Consider the following 13815-nt stretch of genomic DNA (forward strand, 5'->3'; position numbering starts at 1 on the left):
TTTTCCTCGTACACTCGTGTCCGCTGGCTTGCTTGCTTTTGTTACGTGTACTAGCTAGGCGGTAGGGTAGATTCTGAAAGAAATGCGCCGCCTACGGCCTACGTATAAACGCACATCCAGTTCGATTCTCTCCTTTTGGAGCCCATTTGAAATGACATATGGCCCTATATTCGGTTTGTTCGGCTTCTTTTTTCAATCAGAATAACATTTTTTTCTCACAACAATTCAGCCGGAACAGTGTTTTTCAGCCAGTTTCAGCCAAGTTTCAGACCAGCGAACGGGACCATAATGACCATGTCCGCTTCTCTTATAATTCGTCTTTTTCAGCTTATTTTTTTCCAGCTGAAACAATGTTTTTCTCTCATACTAAATCAGTCGGAACAATGTTTCATCTTGTTTTTCCGGCCCAAGCCTCCGGCGACGGGCCTCCGCTTCGCTCCGTCAGAAGCCTGGCCTATATCTTGGAGTGAATTTGGAACAACTCCAACATATAGCACCCGGGCATATCGATGCGTTCCCACCGCCAGCGATCACAGCGACGAGCTCGGATATCTTGAGCATGTTTGTTCGGCTGTGGCTTATCGTAAATGATCGTAAATTTTTAGTTAAAATAGTATTTTTTTCTTATATAAACCAGTCAATAGTACTTCTTCACGAACTAGCAACGATAAGAACCAGCCAACCGAACAGGCTGCTTATGGCAGCAAGCTGAGGCCTTCCATCTCGGGCGCTCCTGCGGCGAGGTCGTCGGCTCGCCGGTGGCTGGCGTGCCTCTGGCGAGGTTGTCGATGGCGCTGTTGTGGTTGTAAGCTGCGGCAGTTTAGTGCCACGACCTCCGCATGGGTGCGCTGTTTTGGCGATCATGACCCGCGTGGGCGCGCCGGACGTGCTCTCCGGCGGTGTTGGAGACCTCACGAGCCTATCGGAGTCGGAGACTTCGCGGCGGCTGCGGACGGTGGCTGGGCCCAGCAAGCAAGGCGCGTCCGTATTCGGAGACCTCGCGGAGTCGCGGCGCTGCGGACGGTGGTGGGTCCCAGCAAGCAAGGCGCGTGGTCCAGTTACAACCCAGCCCAACCCAGAAACCAGACCATAGCAAACCGCACCCTGACGCAACTTACGGGCTGGGTTAAATCGGGTAGAAAACGCTTAACCCGTCGATTATCTCTTCTTCCTGTTGTCGACGCCGCCGCCACGCACCGAGCGCCTTCCTATATCATCGATGCTGCTGCTATCGGCACGGCCCTCCGCCTCTTCGTGCCGTCCGGGTCCGGCGTCCACGACCAGCTGCTCCGGATCGTCTACTCCAGTACTCCCACGGCTTCCGGTGCGGGCATGCCTTTTCCGCGCGGCCTTTGAACCGTTCCACAACACCTGCACGATGCTCGCCGTCGCCGCCCCGGCGGTCGTCCCGACCGTGAACTAACGTCTCCCCGCGGCGCCGTCTTGCGGGTGCGCCCGCACGCTGTCGTCGGCAGGGTGGTGTTCGTGATGGGCAGGCACGTCAGGGCCAACATCGTGTTCCGTGCCGCCATGGACGCACACCTTGCCGCGCGGACTCGCGATGGAGCAGGAGTCCGAGGTGCTCTCGTGCCTCCCCAGTCCCCACAGCCGGCAACCCTCGGCGGCTGGCACCAGTGCCTACTCTTGGAACCAGCCCGACATCAAGATCGTCTAGGGCCTGCCGTGTTTGTTTAAGGCACCAGCAAGAAATTTGCTGTGCGTGTATTAATAGAGCAGAAGCAAAATACAATAAAACCTGTACAGAAAAACAAAAAACCACCACCCTCACAAAGAGTCGACAACCAAAGAACCACTGCAGGCGAAATAAGCCTGGGGTTACCGTTGTCGTGCCGCCACAACAACGACCGCAGGAAGACGCCTTCAGCTGGCTATCGCTGCCGAAGCAGTCCTAGTCACTGGCAAGCGTGAGCAGGTCCGCGCCGGTCTTCGCAAACCGTTTCCAGCCAAGCCGTCGCCAGCCCCCGCGGGTCACCACCAACCACCACTACGGCCAGGCCCGGCCCTGGGGGGTGCGAGCTGTGCATTGGCACAGGGCCCTCGAAGCCAAGGGGCCTAATCCCAGGTATGTACACACTATAAGCTATAACTGGTATACTCTGGTCCAATAGAAAATCATATATGTGGCCCAAAAATACTGGAGCGTGTGAGGAACTGTCGATTTCCCTTCCGCCGCGGCCGCTCTCTTCGTCGCTTCATAGCTGCGTCTTCGCGTCCGGCGTCATTCTTGCGCGTTGTCGTAAATGAAGGGCCCATCTTTCTGGCCAAGCTCTAGGCCCATAAATTGACAGGACCGGGCCTGACTACGGCAAAGACAAACAGCACGGGCACAACGGAGGATCTCGTTTGCGCCGCCTCCAGGAGGGAAAGACGGGCCTCACAACTACCATGTCTTTAGGGCCGCGCCGTCGCTTCCTCCATCTGCACCGGACCTCGTTGACTACCGGCGGCATGCCGCGGTGCTCATGGCACGCGATCGTCATGTTCCTGATGCGCTCCGTGGCACCAGCCGCCAGGCTCGTTGTTGCGTACGCGTCCTCGCTCAACCGTGTGCGCACCCTCTGATAGCCACGGGTTGAGACGGGTTTTGCCCAGAAACCGTACCAGCGCTGCGAACGTTGGTGGGGGCGCGCACACGATTTTTCTTTGGACGAAACCACTACGTATATATATTTTTATTATAAGTAGTAGTATAACACACGCAACTTGATTTGATAGCGTGTGAGCTAAACCTTGACGCGGTAGACATCGAATTTTTCTTTTGCTAGTAGTAATACCGATTTGGGCCTTATTTCTAATGGTGAGTGAGTTACTATATGTAAGAAACGTACATATCACTCAAAGATAGCACAATGTGTCCAAAGGATCAGCTATAGCATACTTTTTCCGTCCCAAAATCAGTGCTTATCTTGCACTCGAAGGAGTAAGTTTGACTAATAATATATAAAAAGTACTTGAGATGCTTTGTATTTTTAAGAAAGTTGGAATAACCTACGATTTGGGACCTAGAGAGTAGCATTTTAGAAAAAAATTGGTCTTAAAAGTGCAAAAGCTAGGATGACAAATACAAATAAAATGGGTTACCCTTAATTTTTAGCATATATTTTAGAAAATCACAAAGTTTTTTTGGAGTCCTTAATTTTGGTTCCACAAAAAATTCAAAATGTGATACTTTGAAATTCTCTTTATTATTACTCGTGTAAAAGGATTTGCACAAAAGAAAAATCGCCGGGCACTGCCGCGATCAGGCAAACGGAGAGGCCGAAAGGGATGGCACGAGCTTATGTTGAGCTAGCTTGGCCTGTTGGGCCGCCGTTGCTAAGTATCAACTGGGCCAGAGTACTGCCAGTCCATCAAGGCTAATTTCTGAGGCGTCGTCGTCTTCCTCGGTCGGGTGCTGGAGGCACCAAACGCCAACAACGAAAATCTCCGCCGCAGACACAGGCCATTGGAAGGAGAAGAAAGGAGTGGGGTCTTCAGTTCAGCTAGCTGGGGCAGCTGCCGTACCCTGCCGTAGGTGGATCTCCGCCTCTGTCTTCACTTGAGAGGTTGGCAGGACTCATCCGCGTGTGCGGCCTACACCGAGAACAGAACCACCCACACATAGGTTCTTGTAGTGGATTCACTGGATTCAACCAATTGATTGCTATTTTGAACTGCAATTCTGCGAATTTGTGATCCTGTTAATTTCCACCACAGTCTTCTTGCGGGCCAGAAGCGCGAATCACGATGATTCCAGGAATCGCCCCCAAGACGGCGGCGGCAGTGCCGGTGGCCTGGGCACCTCAGCCTCGGCAAATGTTCGTGTTCGGCGCGGGCTTCGTCGGCCACTACGTCTCGCAGCGCCTCCTCGCGCAGGGCTGGTTGGTTACCCCCTCACTCTTGCCCCGCCCACCTCACCCCCTGCTTCTCGCTGGCTGGGCGGCGCCTGCGCAAATCGAGCTCGCTCCTTCCTAATGTCCAATTCCCTGTCTCAGCCTGATTCCTGATTTGGGAGTGGGTGGATGAATCTGCAGGCAGGTCTCCGGGACGTGCACCAGTGTCACCAAGAAGAGGGAGCTCGAGATGCTGGGCATGAATGCTTCCGTTTTCGATGCTACAGAGAGCAGGTGTGGATTCGTGCTGCTTATCCTGTTCCCTTTTCGTTCTTGCACTTGTTTCTAGCCTGCCCCGTTTGTGCTTGAACATTGATGGTTCATCAGCCAGAAACATTTCTAAATAATGAATAAAAAATATAATGAAAGCAGAAACAGCCTAAATCGTCAATAAGTTGCTCAATTCACCTGTAAGAACTAGTAAGCAGGTGGGAAGCCCCTCCTATAGCCCACTGATTATTCCCTTTATGATAGGAATCCCACTGACAAATTTTACTTGCAAAGAACGTAGAGATGGGCTTATAGCAGTTTCTGGTGAAATCATGCAGAAGCAGATGGTAACAAGGTTCTTTTTGGTTACTAATCCATTAGTTTGGCTTTGTAACACATTGCTTGCACTAGGCAACTGTTTATGGCATAGATGAACTAGCCGTCCTTCAAGCCTATCAGATAGGCTGGTTGGTAGAGGTTATTTTACTTGTTACCATGATATCAAACTGTGTATCTGACTCCATTCTGAGGTCTGAGCACCCCTTGTTACTAGTACGTGTTCTCCACATCCTCTTGCTCGTATTAATGGGTGTGATGGTAGTATGTTTCTGTACATAAATATCTCTGTGCTTGTTTGACTTTTAAGTGCTTCTTACTGATAGATATGTCACTTCCAGCCTGGAAAATATTCACAGTTTGCGACAAGCAACTCACTTGCTCATCTCCATCCCACCCATACCTGGAATTGGTGATCCTGTAAGTTGTATGTCAATCATTGCTTGTGTTTGTTTGATCAAGCTTTAGTGCTAACTGGATTTCACTTTATGGTAATTTGCACCTGTTACCCCCAGCTACTTAATTTAGATGAAGACCTGAGGAGAATACTCAGCCATGGTAATCTTGAATGGTTATGCTACCTTTCGTCAACAAGTAAGCTCTCAAATATTTTGTGCACATTCAGCTTTAATTGCATGATATTTTCATTTAACCTGTTCATTATTTGTAAATCATATGCTACTTGGGGTTGGGGATTTCAGGGTTGTCAGGGTGAAGTTGCTCACCTGCTGCTCAAAGTTGTCAAGTTTTATTGGGGTTAGTCAAGAGAATTGCTGAAATCAGTCGGGAATTTCCACACTAAATATGTCAATATTTTGTTCATAAGCTAAAATCTGCAATATTAAAGAAAAGGACCACCCCAACGGCGTTGCACTAAGAAGAAGCTTCTCACGTGCAGGCCGAGAAACACCCCAAAGGCCAGCTGCCCTGGACATGCTGTGGACAAGTGTATCTCGCTAAAACCGATTCAGATGGTTACACGTATAACTCAGGAACACAGCTACTGAGGGGTGTATTTTAACCCAGGCCTTTTTAAATTCACTTCCATAGGGAGTTGAACCCAAGACCTGAGGGGGAGGGGGGGAGGGGGGCGGGGATTTTCTTAGGGGGTGTTTGGTTCTTTAGTCGCTCCTAAAATTCATGTCACATCGAATATTCGGATGCTAATTAGAAGGACTAAACATGAGCTAATTATAAAACTAATTACACAGATGGAGGCTAATTCACGAGACGAATCTATTAAGCCTAATTAATCCATCATTAGCACATGTTCACTGTAGCATCATATTGTCAAATCGTGAACTAATTAGGCTTAATAGATTCGTCTCGCAAATTAGCCTCCATCTATGTAATTGGTTTTGTAATTAATCTATATTTAATGCTCCTTATTAGTATCTAAACATTCGATGTGACAGGAATTTTAGGAGCGACTAAAGAATCAAACAGAGCCTTATTCTTGCAGTATCATTAGAAATTGACGTTTCCTATGAAAACGAGCAGGCTCAAATAGCGGGGAAGAAAAACAAATATCTTCTCTAAACAGTTGTGATGCAGAGACTTGAAATTTCACTGTCTAATACACACAAACATCCAAACATGGGGATAGACCCCTCATATATATAAATCTTATTTAGTTGCCAACATATTATGTGGAGTAACATCAAATTGAGCAGAGTGTTTCTTCCATTCTTCTGCTTATATCATGTTAGCCATTAACTATACAACAAACTGGCATGAAGTATATTTACAAGCTTTTTGTGGCTAGCACTGCATTTGGAGATCTGTGGGTGATTTGCACAGGGCAGCTATTGCAGTTGACGCATTACTCAATGAATATGTTTCTTTTTCTCTTGTCATGCACTTAATTTGAAGTTGTCAAACATTGAAGCTGAGTCAAGGGTAATAACAAAGCATGCTGCGTGCAGTGCACCATATAAGAGATTTTCCTTAGAAAGCTACTTTGTAACACTAAATTACTTTCAGGTGTGTATGGTGATTGTGGTGGTATATTGGTTGATGAGGAGTAAGGGGCTTTTCTTGTCCATCATATAAGAGATTTTCCTTAGAAAGCTCTTTTCTTGTCCAGAAGTACATTTTAATAGAAATCTAAATACACTGCTGTGCATGCAGTCATACAGTAAACCCAAAGAGCGAGTCTGCCAAGTTAAGAACTTAAGATATAATGCAGAAAAAGGATGGCTGAATCTTATTGATGATCCAAATCTGTCAGCTTTTATATTCCGTTTAGGTGGAATATATGGGCCTGGAAGAAGGTTTTGACCTGCTGAAATTTCATTCCATTTCACCATTTTAATTTCTACTAATTCAGTTTGACCAAAAATGGAACATTTGTTGACATGCTGATTAGTAGCACTGTGTAAAGCTTATGAAAACTGAAACATATCTATAATAATGCCAGGCCAAATAATAGAATAGATTATGACATAAGGAATATATTATTGGAGACTGTTGTAGTACCTTGATGACTGTTGTGTGAAATCCTTTGTTTCATAGTTCTTTTCTTATATTCCAATGACTCGACCCTGTTTACTGCAGTGCTTTGGACACCTTAGCCAAGGGCAAATCTTTGTCACAGAGACAAAAGTTGCGAGAATCTAAGCAGTATACTGCACGAATCCACGTGGCTGACATCTACCAGGTTGTCTTGGCTAGCATGAGCATCAGATGTGCAAGGTTTCCTTTTCGGATGCATTGATGTCACTTCAGTTTGTGATATCCAACAATATTTCAGTCTTAATTCCTGTGCCACATTGCTTGTGGGAATGCACAACCAAGATATTTGAACTGTATCTCTGTTTTCTCTAGAAGACATCTTACTTACCAATTAAACATAATTATATCATGCATCATAAAGTTTCTTAGGGTAACAAGTAGGGTGGGAATTTCACATTTTGTGCTATGAAACTTTGAATGGTACTCCCTCCATTCCAAACTATAAGTTGTTCTTTTTTTTCTAGATACATAGCTTTCTAGATATGTAGTAAAGCATATGTATGTAGAGAAGCCAAAACTACTTATAATTTGGAACGTATGGAGTACCATGTTTAGTACCTCTAGATATAATTTGCACGTTTGATATTCTGATCATACATTATCAAATATAAACTTCAATTCCAAACCCAAGTACAGTTGGTACTCTAGTTTTTAGTCATGTTTGGTTCTTTCGCAGCGACCTAGTGAAATCTGAAATATCTTGTTTGCTAATGATTCACTTCTCATGTTTCTAATTCTATTCAGGAAAATATTTACATGCTGATCTTGGTTCTCACTGTCATCTCCTTCATCAATATCTTGAGCCGTTGTTGCTGAATCAGATTTTACATGCTGATCTTGTTCTTCACTGTCATCTCCATCAGTATCTTGGGCCCTTGTCTTCCATGGGCAGTTCCTATTCCTAGCAGTTCCTGTTCCTTGTTCTAGACCTTGTATATCCAATTTTTCTTGTTTCTTTTTTTTTTTTTTTGGGGGGGGGGGGGGGGGGGGGGGGGGGGTCTGCACGTATTTTATTGTTCCATAAATAATCCGCACAATGTTCATGTATCCACACGGCATTTTTTTTGCCCTAAAAAACCATTGTTTTTTTTTTCAAATGATCTAACGGATTGATATAATTGATAATGTGTGTACTCTTGTTTTTAACACTTCTGTACAAAGTGATTGGATTGACTCTGTTCTCGTAGCTAGGCAGGAGCCACATAATTGTATATTTTTTCCTATACTTTAGGAGACACATGAATTATCAAATCATCATAAACTGTTTTTTCAGGTCTATAGTAACCTTGCGGTTCCGATGAGACCGGCCGGGTGCCCGGGTCATGTACGAACATGTATGTAGCAGCGACGGAAACAAATCCGTAGTAGTTCTGATTGTGTTCGTCAAAAATATGCAGATCAATCCTAATTGGATTCCTTTAAAGTCAAGCTGATATGTTAATTCAAAAAAAAAAAAGTCAAGCTGATATGTTATTATGACAAACATTACAATGATCCCTCTTTCCTCACGTGAAGAAACATATACAACGCGGCCGCCATGGCAAGCACGAGTTGGGCTGGCAATATGCACGCGACGACGACGACACCCAGCATGTTGACAAGATTGTCAGATAAACTGAGCAGATTCGCCTGCGGATTCTCGCCATCGGCGATAATGGCGCCGCCGCACCACGACGTTGAGCTTGCAGAGGCTTGTAGGTTTTCCGACTATGCTGGCTTCAGCTCTGCCCTCCTGATGCTCTCTCCCAATAGGGACAACGAGAACGAATCATTATCATCATCATCATACGCGTCATCAAGCTCACGTATCACCGCCGCCGCCGAGGCGCTGCAGGATCCACCGGTGGAGGACAAGGAGACGACCCTACCGTGCGTCGCGTTCCCGTCGCAGCACGGGTACATGGTCTTCTCCCTCGCCGAGGACCGCTTGCGCGACGGCGTCCGGCTGCGCCCGGTCACTGGGCGCCGGATCGTGCCGTCCCCGTACGGCGGGGCTCTGCTCGCCACGGACCTGACGTCTTTCAGGCACCCGTCCCGCCTCGTCGATCCGTTCACCGGCGAGTCCAGGCCGCTCCCGGACCTGCCCGTCCCACTCTGGTACAAGGAGCCATCGTCGGTGTGCGAGCCCGAGGCGCCGCGCGTGCAGGGCCGCCGCCGCGCGGTGCCGCCCACCGACGACGGCTTCGCGTGGGACCGGTCGCCGCGCGGCGTCATGATCGCGCGGGGCGACACGGTGTTTTTCTGCGAGGGAGGCGGCGGCGGCAGCGGCGGCGAGTGGACGACACTGTACCGGTCGACAATCTCGTCGGGCATGACCGTGAATTACCGCGGCGGCTTCTTCTTCGTCCTCCAACAGCGCACTCTGGTCACCACGGTCATCGACGCGAGGACCCTCGACAAGGTCGCGGATATCTGGCCGCCGCGTGGCGACTACGACGACGCCGTCGACTGCGTCCACCTGGTCGCCTCCACAGACGACGTCTTCTTGCTTGTCCACCGCGCAAGGGACATGGATTGTGAGCTGTTCTCCGAGGTGTACCGTGCCAGGCACAAGAAACCAACGCCGGAGTGGTCCAAGGTGACCGACATCGGCGACCGCGCGCTGTTCGTTGACAGGCTCCATGGCTTCTCGGTGGGCGTAGACGGTGAGGACACCGCCGCCGGGATAAAGAGGAACTGCGTCTACACGATCAGTGCTACACCGGTGGAAGACCCGCAAGGGCGCCGCGTTGTGGTGTACAACGTCGAAGAGTTTCACTTGGATAGGCCGGAAGTGGGAGGGACGCTGGAGTGTCGGCTCGGAGGCAGCCAAGTTGAGCAGATGTGGGGAGAGCCATATTGGATGATCCCAATGAGCACAGAGGATCCGCAGGAGGTTAATTCCATTGTTAAGGGCACCTAGCAATAGCAAAGGTAGAGCTGTTAGGAATTTAGATATTTTCATGTTTAATTTAATCTAGAAAATCCATAGTAAATTGGTGACAATATGTATGTGCACGTGAGTGATATTACTACTTGCACTGGTAGCAGATATGAACATGAACGACATACAGATCATAGCGGAAAAGATATTGAATTTAAGAAATTCAAGAATAGAATTATACCCAGCAGAGGGACCCATGCTCAAGGCACCAGCGGCTCCACACGCACTATTGACATAGTGCGTTGCTCGATATCGCGGACCACAGTCGATGCAGGACGATATTCGCAGTGTAGTCCCTCGAATGTCCAACGTGAAGTAGACGATCTGAGGAAGAAGAAGATATCGGCAGTCACCAGAAAGAAGCGAGTAGTCGCGGAGATGCTCCCAAAAAAATCTGATCACCCGCACACCCGAGCAAGTGTCGCTATGTGGACGGCGGTTTCGGAGGCCTGCTCTCCTAACACTCCGTGCGCGCAGAGGATTGGGACGGGGAAACTCGAGAGCAACTCAACAGAAGAACGATGGTGCTGGATGTGTTGTGCCTCATTTGCGCGGCTGAAGGCGAGCGCACCTTTCTTATAGTCGCAGAAGGTGGAAGGTGAAATGTAGAGGGGATGAATCTAGACATCATGAAATGCTCATGAATTACTAGTAACCGCTGCTATGAACATGGGAGTTACCGGTAACTCTAGCCATAACCATGAAAGCTACTATTAACTAGAGCCATAATCATATGAGTTACTAGTAACCGCAGCTATAAACATGACCATTACAAGTTCAGCCATCAACTACATTCAGTCCACCATTTTAATGCACCTAGAATCTAATATGGCCTTAGAATTTATTTGATTTAATTATTAAATAAAATATGAGTCGCCCACATTAAATCTAACAATCCCCATCAAATTCTATGGCGCATATAAAATGCTCTCAATTCTCTATTGTTTGACATACCAGTGTTTCGATGGTGACTGTTAAGTTAAACATCCATCTAAAACAGAGGTTACACTTCTTCCCAACCGAACAATGGACTATGTCTTGAATTGATAGTTTTGTGCGAAATAAGTTTCACCTAAGTCCTTTACGATATTAGGTTGCCTAAAGCATCCCCTCTGGTTGGAGTATATAAGTCATACTCCTGGGCCTTTCATAAGTATCTAGAGATCACCCAAATCTCATAGACTATGACTAGCAGTTGAACTCATATAGGTGTATTCCTCAAAAGATGTTCTGTAGGACAACATCTTTGCTTAAGCAAGCCACTTAGAATACATTAAGGTAAAAACCAACCTACCTTACAGCAAAGGAAAGACGTGCATCTGATATGAGCCTAGTTAAGGGTATTTCCTCATAGTCTATCCCTAGCTTGTTTCACCATCCTACTATCTATTACATTACATGATATTCCCTTAGTGAATTGATCTGCCAGATTTTTAGACATATGGATATAGTCCAATACTATCACTCCGGAGTTTCTCAAATTTCTGATAGATTTTAGCTGCCTCTTAACATACCTTGTGGACTTCATATTATCTTTAGAACTATTTACCTTGATTATCACAGTTCATAGAAATAGTCGATATAGGTTTTTCTACTACCGGTAAATCCATAAGGAGTTCACGAAGCCACTCGACCTCAACACCGGTGGTGTCTAATGCTATAAGTTCTGCTTCTATGGTTGACCTCGTTAAGATGGTATGCTTGCAAGATTTTCATGAAACAGCGCCACCTCCAAGGAGAAACACATATCCACTTGTGGCGTGAACCTCATCAGCATCAGATATCCAGTTCGCATCATAATAACCCTCTAGTACCTTTGGGTACCCGGTATAGTGAATGCCATAGCTCACAGTACCTTTTAGGTAGCACATTACTCTCTCAAGAGCACGCCAATGACTATCTCCTAGATTTAACACAAGCCGGCTTAGTTTGCTCACAACAAATGAGATATCAGGCCTTGTAGCACTAGCCAAATACATAAGCGAACCAATAATTTAGGAGTATCTCAATTGATCCCTTGCTATTCTCCAATTTTTCCTCAATGGCACGCTAGGGTCATAAGGCATAGGAGCAGGCTGACAGTTACTAAACCCAAAGCGACTTAAAACCTTTTTCCACATAGTGGGATTGTAGAAGTGTAACCCCACCATTGCCTTCTCTTAACAGCTTGATATTAAGAATAACATCAGTCTCTCCTAAATCTTTCATCTCAAAATTATTAGATAAAAATTATTTAACCCCCTTGATCACATCAAGGTTAGTTCCAAAGATAAGTATGTCATCAACGTACAAACACAAGATCACACCTTCGCCCCCATCATACCGATAGTACACACATTTGTTAGCTTCATTCACAACAAAGTCGGGAGATGTCAAAGTTCTGTCGAACTTCTCATGACATTGCTTAGGAGATTGTTTCAAGCCATATAAGGACTTCAATAATTTACACACCATGCCTTCATGACCATTTGCTATATATCCATCCGGCTAATCCATATAGATCTCCTCATTTAACTCTCAATTTAGGACAGCTGTCTTAATGTCCATCTGATGAACAAGAAGACCATGTGAGGCTGCCAGGGAAAGTAACACTCGAATTGTAGTCAATCGAGCAACAGGTGAATAAGTATCGATGAAATCTTTACCTTCTTTCTAGGTATAACCCTTGGCCACAAGCCTTGCCTTGTACCTCTCAATTGTACCATCAGGCCTAAGCTTTTTCTTGAATACCCATTTGCATCCTATAGGTTTACACCCATAAGGACGTTCAACAACTTCCTAAGTTCCATTAGATATAATTGAATCTATCTCACTCCGTACTGCCACTATTACATATTGATATATCAGTGTCGCCACTTTCACTACTGTAGCGATAGAAGCGACTGTGTTATACTTCCACCGCCGGTTGGACCGATAGCAAGGCCTCCTAAGGAAGGAAACCGGTAGTTGAAACTTTTACCACCCACAGGTTAACAATAGATGCGATAGTGATATTTTCTCCGTCGTATAAAAAGCCGAGCCGACTAGGATAGGAGTTATGGCTGCCGGCCCTACATGACTGTTTGGTCTACCGGCGGTAGTAACTTTAGCATGAGTTATTTCCCAACTACCCACAACACAGTTGCATCACCATTACTCCCTATATACTTCCACTTCTCCATCTTCAAGGTTGGCGCATTGTTCCTCTCTAGCAATTTATGCGAATCATTGCACGCCTCACGCTGTGCCGCCGCCACCTCCCACACGTCCAGTGCATTGTTCCTCTTGCAATTTGTGTGAACTATTGCGCGCCTCATGCCACGCCGCCGCCAAATCCAAAGGCAAGGGTATGCTTTCGCACTTGACTGATAGATCTTTATCGGATTATTTTCCTTTTTAGATCTTGTTAGTAAGGAAGCTCTCATCCTGTGGCACACTGATGATCGTAGGCTCTTCAAAATAGAGGAGGCCCCCAACCATAGGAACACAGTGGCTAGCCTCACAGACGATCTCTTTCTCAACATTCTCCACCGCATCCTAGCCTGCTCCTTGTGCTGCTGCAAATGTGTCTGTCACTCCTAGAAGCGCCTCATCTCCGACAACCGTAAGGTGCTGCCCCAGATTGTGGTCGGCTTCTTCTATGACACCAAAAACAACAATCAAAACTTCACAAGCGTCACCGGTGAACGCCCCAACTTGTCCTTCTTGCCCTTCCTATTTAACAATGTAGCTATCTCATATTGCTGCAACGGCCTCATCCTTTGGGCTACTGCTGTATACCGCTATGTCGTCTGCAATCCTGCAACCTAGAAGTTTAAGGTACTGCCACCTAGCATCCATAAGGGTTGTGAGTCTTGCTTGGTGTTTGATCTGTCAGCCTCCTCGCACTTCCATGTGATTCAATATGTGGAGGAGGAGGGTGAGTGCGTAGGTGCAGAGATCTACTCATCTCAAACTGCA

The 13815-nt window shown here is 46.6% G+C and overlaps 1 pseudogene; it reads left to right on the top strand.

Annotated features, from left to right (window-relative positions):
• Positions 1-3378: 3378 nt before the first annotated feature.
• On the top strand, positions 3379-7921 carry LOC136451901 (uncharacterized; annotated as a pseudogene).
• The last annotated feature ends 5894 nt before the right edge of the window (positions 7922-13815 follow it).

The sequence above is a fragment of the Miscanthus floridulus genome, chromosome 5, assembly GCF_019320115.1.
Source record: "Miscanthus floridulus cultivar M001 chromosome 5, ASM1932011v1, whole genome shotgun sequence".
In the NCBI taxonomy this organism is placed as follows: Eukaryota; Viridiplantae; Streptophyta; class Magnoliopsida; order Poales; family Poaceae; genus Miscanthus; species Miscanthus floridulus.